This window comes from Leopardus geoffroyi, chromosome B2 (assembly GCF_018350155.1).
Source record: "Leopardus geoffroyi isolate Oge1 chromosome B2, O.geoffroyi_Oge1_pat1.0, whole genome shotgun sequence".
Lineage (NCBI taxonomy): Eukaryota > Metazoa > Chordata > Mammalia > Carnivora > Felidae > Leopardus > Leopardus geoffroyi.
This window is the reverse complement of record NC_059332.1, coordinates 103,361,490-103,383,372: the sequence shown is the minus strand read 5'-3', so window position 1 is coordinate 103,383,372 and position 21,883 is coordinate 103,361,490.

Sequence of the window (21,883 nt, the reverse complement as noted above, 5' to 3'; positions counted from 1 at the left end):
AGGAGGTTTATTTTACACAATAAATTTCTTATTTCATAATATTCATGGTGATTTTGCTTCTAGGATTGAACCCCAACTGATCTAAGAGGATAGTATGAAATAAGAGTTGGTAAAAGCAAAAAGAAATTTTATTTTATTTTGTTCTGTTTTAATTGTAAAAAAAATAATCCTTCAAGTCTATGCAGAAAAAAAAGAAGGAATTTTAAATTGTCTTTAACACAAACATAATGGCTAGGACTGACCCTATTTGCATGACCTAGAGCGAGAGTACAAATGGATGTTCACATACCCTATCATTAAATATACATAAATTATTAATTGAACTAAAACCTCCAAGTAAAATATGCTCTATTTTTCTACCTTGAAATATTATAACTTAAAATTATAAAAATTCAAAATATACATAAAATTACGATGTACCTTAAATACCAAATTAGACGATTTTTAGCCATTTTAATTATTAGATGAGTTTTTATTAATTTCAACTTCAAGAAACTATGCTGAGACAGTAACAACCAAAGTTGTCAATAAAATTCTTAAAGCAATAGTTATATTCAGAAATAATGAATTTTTCGTATCAGATTCAAACATCACATTGGAGACACACAATAAATTGTCCTTGTGCATAGAACATTAGAAAATATTTCAACTTTTCACAAAAGTCACTATTACTAAGATCATGATATTTGCCATCTATAAAATTATTAACTAGCTTTCTACTGTAAACACTAATGTAAATTGTACAGATCTAGTTAATGCTTTAAGAGAATTGCATATATACAAATTTAATTTCAATGTGAACTTTTATAATCCAAGATGTTCTTTAGCTTCCACATTGAACTATTTTAAATATCAAGCTACTTCAATTATGTTTTTGAGTAGGATGCTGTAATGGTTAATTTTATGTGTCAACTTGCCCAAACCATGGATGCCTAGATTAAACATTATTTTGGGTGTGTCTGTGAGTATTTTCAAATGAGATTACCATTTGAATTGATAGACTCACTAAACTGGATTGACCTTCCCAATGTAGTAGACATCATCCAATTCATTGAGGTATAAATAGAACAAAAAACAAGAGAAGGGAGGATGTATTCTCTCACTGCTTCCCGGCTTGAACTGGGACATAGTTCTCCTGATCTTGGACTAGAATTTACATCATTGACTCTTCTGCCTTTGGATTTGGACTGGATTATACCACCAGCTTTCCTGGGTCTCCAGCTTGCAAATTGCAGGTTGTAGGATTTCTTAGCCTCCAGAATCATGAGCCAATTCTTCATAATCCATAGATAGATAGATAGATAGATAGATAGATAGATAGATAGATGATAGATAGATAGAAAATAGAAAATAAGTTCTCTGGAGAATGCTAATACAGATGGTATAGTTTGTGTGTGACCAAGTCCAATAGAAAAGTCAGATAAAATAAAAAAAGCTTCTGTTTAAAGTCATCAGAGAGCTGTGGAAGTGAAAAGAGACTAGAGAGGCTAAAATTCTGGAAAAGTAGGAATCCTGGAGAAGTAGTTAACAGATCTACAGCCATTTTTCTCTGGAACATTTGCTGGTTTGAGGCAGGCAAAACTGACAACTTCAAGGTGTCAAATATACATATGATTAGAATTTCCAAAAATACATGATAAGGTAGATGTTTTAGAGGAAGGGCAGAAAAATATTTGAACAGAAATGGTTGATATATTATCCAATCTGATGAAAACTATAAACCTATATATCTAAAAAACCACAACAAACGCCAAGCACACAAAATATAAAGAAAACTACAGGAACTCATGTCACAATCAAATTGCTAGGATGTAGTGATAAAATCTTAAAAGCAGCCAGAGAAAAAGACATACTACATAGGAAATAAAAATAAGAATGGAAACAGGTTTCTTATTTGAAAAAGTATCCGTTTGAACACAGCAAAGCATCATTTTTGAATAACTAAGGGAAAGGAAATGACCTAAAATCACATGCCTATTGAAAATTGCTTTCAAAAGTAAAGGCAAAAATGAAGGTTTTTTTCAGATACATAAAGATGAAAGAATTCATCATTTGTAGATCCGTATCATAAAAAGTGATAAAAGAAGTCTTTCTAGAAGGTGGAAACTGATACCAAATTAAAATTGGATCCACATAAAAGAAAAGAAGAGCAGAAATGGTAATCACATGAGTAAATGTACAAATCTTTTCTTATCATTTAAATATCTTTAAAATATAACTGATTGTGTAGCAAAATAATAATAATGTAGTGTAAGTTTTATAAAAATTCAGAAGTAAAATATATAGCAATAATACAAAAGCCAGGAAGGAAGAAATAGAAGCACAATATTCACAAGAACATCACAATATGCGAATATGTTGAGTTATGTGAATATATGTGAAGTGTTATAATATCATTTGAAGGTAGTCTGTCATAAGGAAGAAATGTAAATAAACTCAGAAACAGCCACTAAATAAGAAAATAAATGGTTACACTAATAAACCAAGGAGATAAAATAGAATTATAAAAAATACTCAATGTAAAAGAAGGAAGCAAAACAGGAAAAAAAAGGAACAAAAAACATATGATACAACAACACAACAAACAGAAAGCTGATAAATTTAGACTTGGTCATCTCAACAATTGCATTAAATATAAATAATACAGACATACTTTCTTCAAGTCACAGATTGTTAGAAGATCTCAAAAGGTAAAATCCAACTATATGCATCTTAAGAGAAACACATATTCAACTTAAAGACATAAATAGTTCAAAAGTCAAAGGATGATACAACATATATTTTAATAACACCAACCAAAATAAAACTGGAGTGGTGTATTAGTATCAGCCAAAGTAGGTTAGAGCAAAGAATATGAACAGTCATTTCTTAATGATAAGAATAAATTCATTAAGATTACATAACAATTCTTAAATGCTGATGTCTATTAACAGAGTTTAACATACATGAAACAAAAGCAGACAGAACTGCAAGGAAAAATAGGTAAATCCACTGTTGTAGTCAAAGATTTCAATATTCTCCAGTCAAAAATTGACAGAAAACTAACAGAAAATCAGGAAGGAAATAGAAGACTTTAACAACATATTGTTGAGGGAAATTAAATGAGATAGAAATATATATCATACTCTTGGGTTGAAAGAATATAGTGAAGACTTGATCTATAGACTTAAATAGATCTATAGATTCAAATGTATCCCAGGCAAAACCCAAAAAGACACTTTGGTAGAAATTGACATGTTCCTTCTAAAGTATACAGAAATGCAAAGGACCTAAAATAGCCAAAACAACTTTTAAGAAGAACAAAGTTGGGAAACTAACGCTACCTGATTTGAAAACTTGTTTTACTTATTACAAAACTACGATAATCAAGAACGTGATATTGACACCAGGATAGACAAATAGACTTTTTAAACACCATAGAATGTCCAGAAACAGACCTGCTCATATATGGACAGCTAATTTTGGCAAAGATACAAACTTAGTTCATTGGGAAATGATGAAATAATTGTATATTCATCTCCAAAAAAGTAAATTTTACTTACATCTCACATCACATATCAAAATTAACTCAAAATGGATGGATCGTAGCTCTAAATATAAAGTCTAAAACTATAAAACTTATAAAGGAAAACATAGCGAAAAATTTTTGTGATCTTTATGTTAGGCAAAGCGTTATTAGAAATGACCTTAAAAGTATAATCCATATAGGGAAAAAATGACAAAGCAAACTTTATCAAAGTTAAAAACTTCTGCTCTTTGAAAGACACTGTTAAAAGAATGAGAAGACAAACCAGAGAGTAAGAGAAATATTTACAGATCATAAGGCTGATAAAAAAAATATCAAAGTATATGCAGAACTCTCAAAAGTCAATCATAAAAAAGCAAACTGATTGTGAAAATGTGCAAAACATTTGACCAGATATTTTCCAAGAAGATGTTCAATGACAAGTAAGTCAATAACATCATTAGTCATAAAAATGAAAATAAAAATAAAAATGAGATTTCATGACACACTATACACTAATTATATTGATATAAAAAGACTGATCATACGAAATGTTAACTACACTGTAGAGGAACTGGGACTCTGAGACTCTGGAAGTGATAATATAAAAAAAAGAAGAGAGGGAAACAAACCATAAGAGACTCTTAACTATAGAGAATAAACTTAAGGTTGATGGAGGGAGGAGGGTAGGAGATGGGCGAGGTGGGTGATGGGTATTAAAGAGGGCACTTGTTGGGATGAGCACCGGGTGTTGCATGTAAGTGATGGATCACTAGATTCTACTCCTGAAATCAATAGTGCTCTGTATGTTAACTAACTAAATTTAAATTTAAAAAATATAACCACTTTGGAAAGCAGATTGGCAGTTTCTTCAAATATTAAACACATACCTATGGTATAATCTAGCCCTACCAAGGAAAAAGAAAGCCTTTGTACTTACAAAGACTTGTACATGAATGTTCACAGCAACTTTATTTGTCATAGCTAAACACTGGAAACAATCCAAATGTCCATCAGCAGGTGAACGGTTAAATTGTGCCATATCCACTACTGGGGAATCGAAAGGAATACACTATTGATATGTGAATACACTTACATGGAGGAATCTCAAAATGGTTATCCTAAGTGAAAAAAGTAAGGCAAAATAACATAATCTGTATTATCTTATTTATCTAAATTTCTAAAATATATAAGTTAATTTATAATGACAAAAAGCAGATCAGTGTTGCAGATTAAGTGATAGAGAAGAGCAGGGAACATCAGGAGAAAAGGATTCCAAGAGATTCAAGGAAACTTTTAATTGTGATGGATATGTTCATTACCTTGGTTGTGGTGATGGTTGAGTGGATTTACACAAGTGCCAAAGTCATTCGATCATTCACTTTGAGTATGTGCTATTTATTATATACCATTATTTCTCAATAAAGCTGTTCTAAAGATCAAATACTAGGAATAAATCTAATTAAATATCTATAGAAATCCTTCAATGAGAGAGAGAGAAAATATAACAGAGAAATTAAAGAATACTGAAATAGGTGAAGAGCTACACCATTTTCACAGAAATAAAAATCAATATTGCAATGGCAATTCCCCTCAAATCGATAGATTTAAGTCAATGTAGGTTAAAATTTTATTAAGGGGTGTGTGTGTGTGTGTGTGTGTGTGTGTGAGAGAGAGAGAGAGAGAGAGAGAGAGAGAGAAATAAGAAGTTGATTTTAAAATATGTATGTCCTTTACATCTTGTGTCAGATTTACTTAGAAGTATTTTGTATTTGTGGATGCTATTATAAATGGTAGTTTTTAACTTTTATTTTGGATCATTCACTTTTAGTCTATATAGAAAAATGAATTTTTGTTTATTAATCTTGTATCCTGCAACCTTACTAAGTTCATTTCTTAGTTCTGGGGTGGGGGGTTGTGGATTATTTAGGATTTAGGATTATTTAGGCTTTTATTTAAGATTAAATTAAAACCATAAGGTGATACTAGTATACCCCTACAAGAATGATTATAATGAAAATAGCAGAAAATAGCAGGAGTTAGCAAGGATGAAGGATAACAGCAGCTCCGATACAGTGCTTGGGGGCAGGGGGTAAAAAATTAATACAACCACTTTGGAAAACTGAAACAAAACCTATGCATACCTATTGCTCAGCAATTCCACTCGTTGATATGTACCCAAAAGAAATAAGCATATAGATTTACTAATAGACATGAACATGAGTATGCGTAGCAGTTGTTTCCAAACTGGAAACAACACAAATGTCCATCTACAATAAACAGGATAAATACATTTTGGTGTTTTCATGCAATAAAATACTGTATAGCAATGAACAAATTCTAACTATATGCATCTGTTGGGGGAGGTCATTGATTGCTGATTGACCAGTGAGATAAACCCAGGTAGGTGGCAGCTTCTCATCCCCTGCCCTGTTCTTGGAATGTGCCCTTGCCTTCCCTACTCCCAGAAGCTGCCCTGTGGATACAGCCTTGAAAAAGTGATGTGTTGTTGAGACCATCTGGATCGTATACATGACTCAACCCAGTTAAAACCAGTAGGTCAGCTTTGAAGAGTTGGCTGATAAATGCAGAAACTACTCATCTAGCAGCCACCCAAGATATATGTAAGTTCCCTTGCCTGCCGCCTTTCAATCTGGGATGGTCTGCCTCTTTCTTCAGTCACCCCCTGCACTGTGTGTTCCGGGGGACCAGTTTCAGATTACATGAGGAAAGCCCTTGAGGTTGCAAACTAGCAGCAGCAACATAAATGGATTTCAAAATATTGAACAAAACAGTCCTGTACGTGATTCCATTTACATGAAGTAGTAGATAGCAACAGTTACAGTTTTAGAAGTTAGGATAGCAGTTCCTCTCGGCAGTGCTAATGATTGGAGGGAACTAATTACACAGGTATTGTTCAGTGTGTTAGAACTCACTGGGCCTCACATTTGAGATGTGTCCCCTCGAATAAGACATCATTTGCATCTGATGTCAGCAGTTGTACATGCCACAAACCTCCATGGCATTGACATGCAGTCACCTTTCATTTCAAGGTCATGGGGCAGGAGATGTAGGAGAAATATCCATTTCCTTGGGGCCTAAATTATATTAGTCACAAGAGCAGATGTTTAGGGTTACAGGTCACAAGTGCAGATCCCAACCAACAGATGGCTTATGTGCTTCACCTTCAATGAATTTCTGCGTTTGTGACCTACAGGGCTCTCTGACACATAGGGCCCAGATCGGGGACTGCCCTTGCCCTGATCTAAGACGGTTCTGATCCAGTTAGAATTTAACTGGTACATGTGTCTGGCGACTAAGGTGTTTGCTTGCCACAACCAGTTTTACCCATTGCTTCTAGATATTTTTCCCATTCTTGAGGGTACTTTCTCATAAAATGCTATTTCTTTGCTGTATTACCATCAGGTTATATCTAAGAATGTTCAAACTCCAATAAAAAGAAGAGAAAGAACAATTTGATCCCCAAATAAACGTGGACCTGGTTTAAACCCACGGATTTATTACATTCATTCGATTAGCTGTAGTCCATTTTTGTCCTCCCTACAATGCGTAGAAAGCTATGAAGTTCTAAACGGAGGTCTTGTAGCAGCCTATGTTGATTGTTCAGTGTCAAATTCAATGTCAGTTCTATACGTGACCAGTTCACTGCTAATTAGATGTGTTCGCAATTTGCAATTTCTTATATCCTGGGAATTAAACTCCCAGAGACTTGAGTCTGGAGAAATGACCTAAGGAAGGGACCCAGATTCAGAGAGGTATGTCACTAGTTTATCGCTTCTGCAGGCAGGTATTCACCCAGATCATCGGAAGAAAGCATTGGGAGGCTTCCCTTTGTACTCTGTCAGCCAGCTGATACCATCCTGTTTCAGCTGCCCCCCACAAGGGAAGAGACAGGCCTTTTAAAAGAAACTGCAGCATGCTCTGAGGAGTCTCCTGGGTAACCCAGAGAGACCTGGAAGAAATCTGCCAACATGGAAAACAGATGATTTAGGGTGGGGTGAATAGAGAAACAGAGAGAAAACAGAGAGGGAAAATGAGAAATTTCACTTATCTTTATGTCACGGCAAGATGTTCTGTAGGCAACCATGCATTATTTCAAAGTAAAAGAAGAGAGGAACAACTTTTGGGAACTTTATAATCGTGCATAGTATGTATTAAACACCTTGCAAAAATCAATTTATAAGCACCCAAAAGAAAATGAAGGATTGAAAAAAAGTACAGAGAAAAGCATGTCTGCCTAATCTATTTTTTTTTCTCTAACAGAGTAATAGAACTGAGGAATCAATAGTTATAATTAGCCTGATTGTCCAAAGGGGACTGGACGTAATATAGATGCAAAGCGTATCATCTTTGTTAAATTTCTAGTCCTGGGCTGCTTGGCAAACGTCTCCAAAATGGAGAAGACAGAGGAAAGGATTTAGCTCATTTGGGGTGTAAAAGAGGCTTCTTCTGAGCAATGCCTGTGTCATCCTACAGTGGAAAAAGTGTGGTAAGCACTGACATACCAAATTCCTCAAGGATGTCATGCCTGTTCCTTTTTCACACCTTTATTAATTACTTAGATGAAGGTCGACTGTCAGACTCTTGGGTGTTCACAGGAGAGTTTTCCCATCAAGTCTGTCACTCCTGCCATTGGAAGGTATATCTGCTCCCCTCCTCATACCCGTTATACCCCCAACCACCACATACCTGGTCAAACTTTCAATGAAGTTTATTTTAACAACACTCAATTGAAATGGGGCAAAAAGAAAAAAAAAATCTCTGAAGATAATGGCAGGAAAGGAAAGGAAATTATCAAAGCGAATTATCAAAATTATCAAAAAGTTGACTCTATTCCTTTTCCATCTTGTCTACTACTCCTTATAGATCTGGCCTTTCATTATTTCCTGTTTGAATTGCTCTAAAAGCTTCATATTCCTAAGACATCATTTTATATTCATCTGAACTTGCTGTCAGAGATATTTCATAAACATAAATTTGACTGCTACTTTGCTGCCCGAAACCATTCATCACCCCAAACTTCTTGTCCAAGCACATAGCTCCTTCATAAGCGATCTGATATCTTCCTCCAAACTTATCTGCCACCACCACAGAATACCCTTGATTTCAGAGCTCTGACAACTTTCTTTTCCTCCAATATTAGGCTTCTGGTTTCTGTGTGATATTCTACAAAGGCAACGACAGACTACAGATGACTGAAAAGTGTTTATTGCAGGAATCACCTTGCCACGAGATGATTTTTTTTAATTGGCAAGATATAACACAACCTGAATTTTTATTTGGATATCAGAGAAATCATTTTCCAATAATTAATTTTTAAGTTATCTACTTTTTAATAGAGATTTGTAGAACATAGTAAAATGTTTCCACTTCAGAATGTCACTTTTCTTCCCAGGTTTTTTTTTACTTTATACACACATGGTTTATGATTAAGGAAAATCACTAAAAATATGGTCATCCTAGGGATAAGATTTCTTTCATGTTTATTTTCCATTCTCATCCCAGTTTTAATAAAATCTATTGATTTCTATGTGACTTAAACTTTGATATAAGCTAATTCTGTGATTAGAGGTATACTACAAAAATAGTTTGTGGACCTTCTTTTTTTAGAAGTCCATATAGTCATTTGAACATCCAGGAAAAAAAAAATTACTCAGAAGGACCTTTTGAAATACTACAGGGGATTGATCACCTCTTGTACAGGATCTGCCTATGACATTTTGCCCTTCTAAGTATTAAATCAGTCACCTAATATGAAAGTAAATACACGACCACAAAAGTAAACATCTGCTTCCCATGCCAAGAAAACAAATGATTTTAAAGGTCAATTACAGAAAAATAATTTTTTTATTACCCATCTAGAATTTTTATATATTTGAAACTAGTTTCAATTTAAGACAATTTCACCCACATCTGGTTATAATCTGCATTTTCCTTATCCCAAATAATGACATTTGATAGAAAAAAATCCAACACAATATGAAATTTTAGATGAGTCTACACACACACACACACACACACAAACATATATATATACATATATATATATATATATATGTATATATATATATATATAACTCAGCTGAAGTCCACAAATCAGCTAAAACGCATCAACAATTAGAAGTTCAGTAGATCGTAGATTTGCTGATTCTTTTGTTCTTAGTCCAATAGAATATTTATTCAACAGATGACTACTGGCATTGTTAGAAGGCAGTAATGCATCGAAACCATGTTTGCTTAGCCTAGCAAAATAATAAATTGTGCTGTGTTTATCCTTTTGTTTCAAAGGCCAACTGTTGGCTTTATTTAATACCCTCTTAACATGCTAATAGCTCCTAATGGTCACATCAGCCATCAGTTAAACAAACCATTAGTTTGAGAAAAGAAATTTCAATAAAGGCAATTCACTAATTTGTTGATTGTTAATGGACATTAGCCCATTCAGGACCTTAGCCTAGACATACAGTTTAACTCAGAATCTATTATAGCAGTTCTCCATACATAGCAAAGGGGCTAATTCAGCATTCTAAGTACTTCTATTACCACAAGACACGCTACCTAGATTTTTATATGCAAATTAGATGTTTTTAATCTGTAACATACACATAAAAAAAGAACCTGCCACAAATAAAAAATTGACTTTCAAATTCTATAATTTTCACACGGTTTATGATTAAGGATAAATTTACAAGGGTCTTCTTAACCTCTTTTTCAATTATTAAAGCACTGTTACAGCTATTTTCGTGTTAAAGCTAGTCATTCCTGTTTTAGATATAAAAGGTATAAAACACCCTTTATACAATCGAAACACCACATTATTATGCTGCAAAAATGAAAATCAAAGACATTTTTTATAAATAAGATTTTGCTGTTCCCTTCATGCTTGCCTTCACCGACAAGAGCCTAAATTGCTGAAAACATTTTTTGTGTTGCACTTTTCAACTAATTTGTTTATTTAATTTTTAAATACAAATGGGATTGATGCCTGTTTTCAGAACTCTTACTCACAATCTGATATTTGAGGACATAAAGAAAAGCTAACACGTGGTTCGTCAATTTTAAAAGGTAAGATACTAACACGTTTGCTTTCCTAGTTGAATTATTTTTCCTGTGGTACTCCAGGACTCGTATAAAACTACCCAGATCCCGTCTACTTCAGTGTAAACTCAATTATATACATTGACAGACACCAAAGCACACACAGGACTGTGGAAAATCATTTAATTGTAGGCATATTTTACACATATGCCATTCATATTGCCCAGTAATAGGGTAAGGAGTACACAATTAGATTTGGCTTGTAGTATGCAAGCCAAGCGGTGAATGTGCCCATGATTTCACTTTTTTTTTTTTCTCTCCTCTCTGTCTTGAATGCTGGCTGAGGGGAGCCTGAAGATTATTGGCACTTTCAAGGTATTATCATCATACCCCATCATCTATTACGTTAAACAATTCATGGTGAAAAGGTTTCAGGCGATTAAAATAACCAAAGATTGAGGGATCAAGTTTCTCAGCTTTGAAATTTGAAGAAATATCTGATGGACGTACAGCATTCTCACAAACAAAATGATTCTCCTTCATGCCATTTAATCATTTAATTACCACAAAGTGTAGCAACCAAATGTCCTGGTCATACAATCACCTAATTACCATGACTGGACGATACAATAGCTTGTGTGTGCACATTTGTAAAACCATAATAGTCTAATGGAAAATACTCCAATGCATTTTATACAAAGCTCCAAATTTAAAATAAATGAAGTAGCCACAATTTAATCTTCTTCTTTTTAATCTTTGAAAAGAAAAATTACTAAAAGTAGATACCTCTGAGGAACAACCCCTATGTTTAGATATAAACTTGCAAAACTTTTCCTGAAAAGTTCTTGGGAGGTTAACTACTTGTCTATTTTAATCTATGTCTAAATTATACATTACTGTTATGTCATGTGCCATGTTGTACTTTTAACGTATTTTGAAACTTATATGCGTTTTTAACAAAAATATATAAAAATTCAACATATGATTATTGAAAAAGTATCAATATTTCTACGTCTTGAAATGTCATAACCACCATTTCAATAACCTAATTAGTATTCAATAAAATAATAAAGTAATCATTTTATTTACTCAAGAATTCAATTCATAAACACTGATTAAAATACAGGTCTTATAGGGTTGCTGTGAGAATTAAATATGATACATAATACATTGAAGAATTAAGACTCCTTAAACTTTAGATAGCTATCTAGATATAAAAATAGAATCTAGATGGTGGAGATCCAGAGCGAGAGAGGATGATTATGCCCTGTTTGTGAAGGGGAATGAACAATATCCAATCATTAATAAAGCCAAGCAGTCCCTTTATTTACTCTTATCTAATACTGTCTCCCATTCTACCTTACAATCATACTCATGTTTAACTTGTTATTCTGCTCACAAGGAAACCAGCTGATAACACAGGGTTCATTTTTTATTGCACCATTGATATTGAGATGATAAGTTGGCAACTGTAATTGTTTCTCCCCCATAGCTCATTACAAAGTCCCCATGTTGATGTATCAAGTCATGGAGTAATTCATTTGATTGATTCGAAACTATGATTGGATTCAATGGCCTTCAATTGCCCCTTTTTCACAAAGCAAATATTTTTAGCTAAGAGATATTTTACTTTACCAGTATAGGAGCTTAATGTGATTAATTAACTAAGATGCTGAGTTCTACTGTGTTATGAAATCCACATCAACCATCACTGTAAATGGTAAATACAGCAAGTGGCAGGGGATGTGGGGGTGGAGGATGGAGCAATGACTTGGAAAGTCTTATCGTCCAACAGCTGTTACACACCCAGCCCTAACATCCTATCAGTTGATTTTGTATTTACCACACTTCTAATCATAGCACCTTTGTCCCAGGTCTAAAATACATCTGTAACCCAATCCTTCCTTTAAATTTCCAAAACATTTACCCCTTTCTCAATGTTGTCCCATTGTTCCAGATTACTCACTTTGGAGCTCACATCTATGACAGCCTCCCAGCCAGGATGAACCTGCCTGTTGCCAGCACATCTTTATACATTTGTCCCAGGGGCACAAGGAGCCCTCTTTCTATACATGCCTGTGACTGTGTTTCTGTCTTCTTCAGTGGGGTTTACTTTATGACCATCATCATTATTTGCTGACTCTAAATTTCCTTTCATCTCTTTCATTCATTTATTCACTCAAGAAATATAATTGAGCATCTTATTATGTGGCAGCATTGCTCAAGATCACGGGAAATAAGCAGTGACTTTAAAGACTGGAGATAGCAGAGAAAGCAGAGATTAATTATAGTTTTGAGGAACTGTATCCAACCCTTCTGAGTTTTCTTACTTTTCATGCATTAAGTTCCTTCACTGATGATTTGATTACTTATCTTATAAGGAGTTTTCAGGAATGTTTCACCCAGAACCTTTCCTAATTTGGTTAAAGAATTCTGATAAACTTGTTAAAATCTTCAAAGGTGATTCTCCTAGAAATTGTGTCATGATTGATGGAAAGAAAATGGCATTATAATATCAGTTCTTCCTTTTGCATGTGTAAGACACAGCTAGAAATTACTAAAGTGTAGTCAGTCTTTTTATTTTTAGAATTGATTATAAAACTGGTTTTGCCTATAACTATAAAATGAAATAATATTTCACATTGTATAATATGACCATATCTAGACATTACACTTTATAAAAAATTTTTTTTCAACATTTATTTATTTTTTTGGGACAGAGAGAGACAGAGCATGAACGGGGGAGGGGCAGAGAGAGAGGGAGACACAGAACCAGAAACAGGCTCCAGGCTCTGAGCCATCAGCCCAGAGCCTGACGCGGGGCTCGAACTCACGGACCGCGAGATCGTGACCCGGGCCGAAGTCGGACGCTTAACCGACTGCGCCACCCAGGCGCCCCTAGACATCACACGTTAAAAGAGCTCAACCTCGTAAGGTAGAATGTGAATCATTTTAGTCAGCTTTCAGAGTATAGGAGAGATCACAAAATGGAAACTGAGGAACATGCAAATTTCCCTCTGGTCAGGTGATTCTTAAATCTTTTATTACATTCTTCATTGGCAAATCTATGTAACATTCCAAAATCTGTCTTTGCTTACAACTTAGAGGAGCTGGTTGCAATAAAAGCAGATTTCCAGTATGGGGATATCCAGTGGCACCTGAGTGATGGTCATCCTCTTCCATCAGGTAGAGTGTGCACTTTCCACACGTCCACATCCTCACCACTCCTTATTGCCATGCACCCAGCTTGTTTCATTCATGTTTCTTCTTTGACTAATCCCATAAGCATTTGAGTTGTGGACCATGACCCACATTAGCCAGGGTGATAAAAGAAGAAGCCGCTGAGTATTGGAATTCTAAGTAATTAATTGAGGTAAGAAATAGGACGCTCTCTCAAGTAGCATCCAGTCGGAAAATTATTCTAATCCTACCCAAATCCAAAGAATGGTTCCCACATTTCCCAGCATATTTGAATGAAGGCAACGTTTTATAGTATACATTTTTGGAAAGAAAGCATTTATTGCCAAAGCGGGAAAGCTATAAAAAAAAAAAAAAAAAAAAGCATGCCATAAAGTCCCTGGACTTTACTAGATGGTCTCTGAGCAATAGTAAGATTCATTCTTTCTCAGAACGAATTCTTTGGGGATCTGTTGTCATCTCAGATACAAACGAATAGGTTAAGGTGGTTTGGTGTGGTTTAACATGCAACTAGCAAGGGATAACACATAACCAGCAAAAGACGCTCCAAGATGGCTTGCATCAGCTTTATTAGGGTGTGGAACATGGGCCAAGAACAATGCCTTCCACGCAGTAGACCTTCAATAAATATTTTTTGAATACTTGGATAGAAAGATTAACTAATTAAAAATGACCCCAAAATTGTGAATATTTGTTAGCACTTCTTCTCATGGCTTACATTTATCTCCAAGTCCCTACTAATCTTCATTTACCATGACAATCACATTGAAGTCTTAGCTGAACATTACTTTTATTTTTTTAAATTGGAGTTGATAGTTCACCTATCTATTAACTTTTCTATAGTTTGATATTAACAGGTTAGCTCTTCTCAGTTAATCCTTCTGTATTGTCTTCAGAAGGTCCTGAATAACAAAAAGCCATTTAAATGCATAGACACGAAAACTCACCTTTAATGTTTACAGACATTACTCCAGAGTACTGGTACTAAGCAGCATACCTTATTATGTGGTACCTAAACTGTACTGATTTCCATTTGGTTGTAATAAGCACTTCAAGTACATGATAGCCAGCCACGCTGTGATATTGGCTATGAGCAGAAGAGGCAAATACAATTAAATAGACTATATATATATATATATATATAGTTAGATTGTAAAATGCCAGAGTTAAAAGGACCTGATGTCAGCCCTGGTGTTTCCCAGTACTTCTCAGCTAGAAGTGCTGGAACCTCCCATCATGTGTCCACCTACATTTGGTTTCTTGACTGGCAGGAGAAGGAAAGGTGAATATTTCATATGTATTCTTAGGAGATGAAATCTCACACGCACACACCTGACCCAAGGTGCAATGTCTCTTTACTTACCTTACCTGGCTCTCTCTTTCCTGCTGTGTTAGAAGCGCTCTCTTAAGTGGGTTTACAGGCCACTGAGGTGGATCCTAGAACTTCTTCTTTTATCCTTAACTCATTGTCATTTAGGGTTTGAATGGACCGTTCAAACTACGCTAAGGCCTTCAGTACAGTTCAAAGCTAAGACCCTACTGCTGTGACCCAGCTGTGGGTACTGCATTCCTTTTATTACAAGTGTCTTCTTGAATAACCTCAAGTTTGCATAGTCCCTTCGGACGGTGCACTGTGTGCTTCTGCTGGAGGCAGGAATAGATATTAGGTCATTTCCCTTCGCTCCATTCCATCTTGCCCTCAGCCTAGCTGATTTATGACACCTCACAACATTATTCAAGGACTTGTAGTCAAGAAGGATCCGTGCGGTCACACTTTGAAGCATTCCTGATGTTCCAACCACAGAACAGTGAGACACAAATAAAAAGAGGAGGAAAAAACCAGACATCATCAGGAACCAAACAAAAACAAAATGAGGCAAAACAAAAACATACACAGGAGGCGGTGAGAGGGACTGAGGCCACTGCCTGCTGTGTTTTTGAGTTATGAACAGAATAGGTGTGGTGTTTGGCTTCTTTAGGGAAGCAGAAACTGAAGTTGATCCCTACAAGTCAGATCTAGTTTCGTGAAACCAGGAGCTGGAGTAGAATTCCCTGCACATGAAAGGAAGCTGAAGGCATAGCTGCCTGCTAATGCAGAGACTATGGCAAATACCAAATTGCAGTCTGGATGGGCAGGAAGACGCACACAAAGCCAGAACATGAAGTGACTCAAGCCGCCTGCTGGTTGAGTTACTAGTTTGGGGAGAGATACATGATCACGAAGGTGCGAGAGCTATGAAATGCCATGTGAGACCTGGTTCTAGATTAGAGGCTCATGTTTTCCCTCTGTCTAGAATCCCCTTCCCACCAGCACCATCTACCTGAGCTCCTTCCCATCCTCCGGGGATCTGCTCAAACGCCAGTTCTTCCAACAAACAGTCTTAGCACATTTTTACCAGTCCTACAAGTAGGATGGCTTCCCAGCAGTTTTTCATACATGCATCTTGTGAAAGTCAAGTTTAAGTGTATGCCATAGTGGTAAGTCTGACCTGAGTATATGAAGACCTCAGGTCAAATCCTGATCCAGCCACTCACAACTGGATAATATTGAGTGTTGAACCAAACTCTCCGAACCTCAGTCTGCTTCCGTGTAAAAACAGGGCTGCGTGTCTGGTACCCAGTAAGCCTTCAGTGATATGAACAACTCCTTTCGTGTACGTCTCTTATACTATAAGATTCTGTTTCAAGTGACCTGTGTGATAGAGTCAGGCTTACTTAGCTTTGCGTTCTGGCTCTGTCCTTTAGTGCCTACGTGACCATAAGTGAGGGTGACAGGTCTGCTGGGAAATAATACTGAAAAGAAACCCTCCCTGGAAGAACAAAACATTCTGTTAGTAAAATCAGGATTTGTAAATCCATTCAGTCTGTATCAGAAATTAGTCAATAATACATCTACTTTTTTAAAGAGGATAACACTTCACACCCATTAAAAATGGTATTATATATGTGTATGTATATATATAATATATAAATTACATGTAATATAGATATAATACATATACATATAATATATAATCTACAAATGTGTGTATATATGTGTATATATATATATATATATATATACACACACATATATATATATAAATAATAAGTATCGGTGAGGATGTGAAGAGATTGGAATCCTTGTGCTCTGCTGGTAGAAATATAAAATTCTGGAAACCATTTTGGAAAACGATACGGTGTTTCCTCCAAAAATGTAGAAAAAGAATTGCTTCTCGGCCTTTTGGCTAAGATCACATGTAAAAAAATGTAGAAAAAGGACTACCATATGATCTAGCAATCCCACTGTGGGCATATACCCAAAAGAACTTGAAAGCAAGGGCTCAAACAGATATTTGTATACCTGTGGGCATAGCAGCCTTGTTCATAACAGCCAAAAGGTGGAAGTGACCAAAGTGCCCATCAACAAATGAACAGATAAACAAAACATGGTTTACATATACAATGGAATATTATTCGACCTTAAAAAGGAGAAAATTCGGACACATGCTGCAACATGGATGAACCCTGACAATATTAGGCTACATGAAATAAGCCAGTCACAATAGGACAAATACTGTAAGATTCCACTAGAATAGTCAAATTGATAAAGAAAGTAGATGGTGGCTGTCAAGGGGCCCAGGGGAGGGGAGAGCGGGTTTGGAGTTTTAGTTTGGGAAGATGAAAAACGTCCTGGAGACAGATAGTGGTGACGGTTGCGCGACATTGTGAATGTGGTCAATGCCACTGACGTGTTCATTTAAATAGTCAAAATGGTAAGTTTTACGTTTTGCATGTTCTATCACAATAAAAAAGATGGTAAAACAGAGTAAACTAAGAGGCGTTCAACAAAATCACACAATTCCTACATTCTTTCTCCTCCCGGCATGCTTACTTGTTTTTGCTGTTTAACTTGGAGGTCAATGAGCTAGTATTTCTTTCTTATTCAAATTGGAAATTGCATGTTAGGTCAAATTAAGACTATTAATCAAAGACATGCCAAGTGTATTTTCTAAGTTCCCTGACTTTCCGGATTAATTTCTGGTCCCAGCACCCAGAACTGCCCGGTGATGTGTGAATTTTAGGGGAGAGTGTAAAAGTGAGTTCATATTAACATGTGATGTCTAGAGTGAAAATCATCCTTGGGTTAAAGAAACACTCTTCTGAGTACTTTCCTACAAATGAGACACATATGCACACAAGTTTAGCTGCAAATGATAATGTAAGCAGTTTCCTATTAAGTAGAAAGCTTAGCAGAACTCTTTCAAAGGCAACACACCTATGCAGAGTAATAAAATAAAAGAGTGCTTTTTTTTATTCTCTCTTCAGTGAGTTGCTAGGTGCAGTGAGCAATTTGGGTGGTGCCAGTGGGGAACAAAATGCTATTTTTGGCTTCTCTGCTGGGGAGATATTTTCTGGTGTTTGTGCTGTATATATTTATCTCATCGGAGAGCCTGTCCCTCACACCTTTTTTGTCTTTTTGGATGTAAGTCTAATAATCATTTCCCCTGAGGTAGAGAGGCAGGAGATTTGTGTTCACCCCAAGGACCCCTCAATAATCAAGTTGTTAAAACAGACGGGGCTTTTCACTGCTCTCTCTTACCCTCCTTGGCTAAGACTGCTACCTCAGAGACCCATTTTCATGGATTTCTGATTATCTTCTTTTTTTTCCCCAACATTTCCTTTGGCTACCTCCAATGATTTTTTTGACCCTTAAACTTGCCTCCAACATTCCTCCTTGACTTCTCCGTTTTGGGGACCCACATTAGGCTGTGTGGAGGCCAAACACATTTTGCCCCTCGAACACAGCAAGGAGGTCGTCGGGGTCTGGCCTCGCACGAGTCATAGTAACTGATACAAGAGCTGAAAGTGTTTTGGAGAGGCGAACGACTTCAATAACAAAGAATTTATAATAAATCATGTTCATTGATCTTCATCTGGCAGTGAAGAAAGAACTGGTCTGCTTGTTATTATTTTTTTTTTAATTACCAGATACTCTTTCATATCTTAAACATTATTAGAATACCTCTTGGAGGGGCACCTGGGTGGCTCAGTCTGTTAAGGGTCAGACTCTCGATTTCTGTTCAGGTCACGATCGAGCCCTGTGTCAGACTCCACACTGACGCACTGCTTGGGAGTCTCTCTCTCTCTCTGCCCCTCCCCCACTCGCTTTCGCATGCTCTCCTTTTCCTCTCAAAATAAATAAATAAACACTAAAAAAAATAATAATAATACCTCTTGGCACCATTCCCATTCCCAAAGTTTGTTGGTAATACACAAGAACTATGGGCAAAGGGCAGTGGTAAAAGGCAGGAAGTGAAGGGAAAGCATTCAGTGATAGGTGGAGGAACCGGGGAAGAAGGATGATAAGAAATACATGTTGTACCCATGCTGGCAAGATGCCAGGAAGGACTGACGGAGGATCCTAGGTCGTGGTCCCTAAGGTACCTTCTTCCTCACAGCTGGCATATGACTTTCACAAAGAAGGGAAGGCAAACCATCTTTTCTCCAGGCCAACTTACAGTTTTCCACTTTGGTGTCTTGGCAAATAGAAGTATTACACATCACTTGCCAATAAAAATAGTTAGTAGTACTGAGGTTCATGAATTATATTCTTTACAGATTAAAGTTGGTTCAAGTAAGCTGTGCAGTCACATCCCTTTCACTTGCTTTCTAGCGTGTTCTAATGTGTTCAAGCAAAAGACAGGGAAGTAGTGTGCGAGGAACTGTGTTCAGACTGCTAAATATGATATCCCCATGTGTACTCGAGACATGTGAACATTTAAAATGACTCACTGAAGGGGCACCTGGGTGGTTCAGTTGGTTGAATGTCCGACTGCTGCTCAGGTCATGATCTCACAGTTCGTGGGTTCGAGCCCCGGGTCGGGCTCTGTGCTGACAGCTCGGAGCCTGGAGCCTGCTTCAGATTCTGTGTCTCCCTCTCTCTCTCTGCCTCTCCCCCACTCACGCTCTGTCTATATTAAAAAATGAATAAATGTCAAAAAAAAATTTTTTTAAATGACTCACTTCAGGGGCATCTGGGTGGCTCAGTCAGTTAAAGCGTTTGACTTCGGTTCAGGTCTTGATCTCCCAGTTTGTGGGTTCAGGCCCCTCAAATGGCCCGAGCCTGTTGACGGCTCAGAGCCTGGAGCCTGCTTTGGATTCTGTGTCTCCCTCTCTCTCTGTTCCTCCCCCATTCATGCTCTGTCTCTTTCTGCCTCTCCAAAATAAATAAAAGTTTTTAAAAAATTAAAATGACTCACTTCATGACCTATTGTGTTTAAAACATGTTTTTATTTTATTTTATTTTATTTTATTTTATTTTATTTTCAGAGAGAGAGAGAGCATGCAAGCAGGGGACAGACAGAGAGAGAAAGGGAGGGAGAGAAAGGGATAGAGAGAGAATCCCAAGCAGGTTCCATACTATCAGCACAGACCCCGACAGGGGATCGAACCCACAAACCTTGAGACCATGACCTGAGCCAAAACGAAGAGTCAGATGCTCAACTGACTGAGCTCCCCAGGCTCCCTTAAAACGTGTTTTTAAAAGTATCAAGCTCCTTGCCTCACCACACATCCAAAAGGCTGCAGCTGTGTATTTGTTGTTTTCTGAAACACAAATCTGAGAACATAAATGGGAGTTTGTGGCACAGCTGTGCATATCGTCCTCTATGTCCACGGATGGGCAAAGAGGTTGGGCCAAGCTGCTTTCTGCCTTCCTCCAGTCGTTTGCCCTTATTTCTTGTGTATCACTTGTGTGATACTTTATGGCTACAAAGCACCACTCTAGACCTTGATTCTCATAACTCTGAGGTGGACGGCTGTTACCTCATTTTACAGATAGAGAAAGAAGTCCTCTTACACAGCGTTCCAAAAGGGAGTAGATTTATGAACTACCTTTCACAGAGAAAACTGCCTCCCAAAGCACAGCATTTCTATGCGCAAAACTGTGCACTCTTCCCTTATTTCCTGTCACATTAAATCCAAGCACCTTCGCCTGGTTTTTAATTGCCCCCCCCCCAACTCAGATCTGTGGCAATATCCTGCAGATCCAACCTTTGTAATTCACCAATTTTTCTTAACAGAGAGTCAGGCATGTCCCTAGAGGAGAAAGATCCTATGTAAAATTAAACACTGATGAGCAATTAGGTATGCCAGGCCTACCTCTACAGGGCAGGTACCATGTATGATATCCCCAGTTTATTGATGAGACCACACTTCTAATGAGAGAGAGAAGTGTGGTTTGAACTGAATCCCATCTCTTTCGTGTCTGCTATATATCTTCCTGGGCGCCTCCCACACGCCCTGTTGAGACATCCTCTAAAAGTGATCATCTAATATTCCCCAGAGCTCACCAGTCCATCGTTAACATGCTCCCAGAAAATAGCAGGCGAAATTATATGTTCACAGTTATGACTGAGAAGATGGGTTCAGATGCCCCCGCAACAGCCAAGGGTCAGCAACCCTTGTCCAAGAAATATATTTTTAATTATATTTTTTCCAGAAATAAAATTAAGGTCAGTGAGGAGGCCTCGTCTTTCTGAGACAAAATTCAGCTTTCAATTGTACTTATAAAATTGACAGTGTTTTCTAGAGTGCTTTAAGGGGGGACAAAAGCTTGCAGAGAATAAAAGATGGGGATGTATTACACTGCTATTACTTTGCAGCTTTTTATTATTATATTTCCTCTTAATTCTATTGAAAAATCCATACTCTGCTTGAAAACAGATTTTTTATTATTTTCAACTTATAGTAATGCTTTTCACCATGTTTAAATATCACAGCATTATATTTCACTCTTGGTTGAATATAAAGGAGGAGGGTATATTCTTTAGCAGACTTATGCATCCATTTCATGGAAATTGTAAACACAGGAAGTAGGCAAACATAAAATGTATGTGTTGTTCCACCTTTCAAAAACTCTAGTTTTCCCAGTATCACACAAAGTGTCGTGTAAATAGAAGTGCAAATTAGTTGAACACGGATTTTAATAATGCACTCCTCTATTCTCTCTGAACACCAACATTTTTAAATAAAGCCCCATAGTGAAGTTGATTAGCACCAGAAAGACAGCCAAAGACATAAAGGTGATGGGGTAAGTAGAGAATAAAGCAGGATGCAGATCCTTTGATAAAGTTTAGA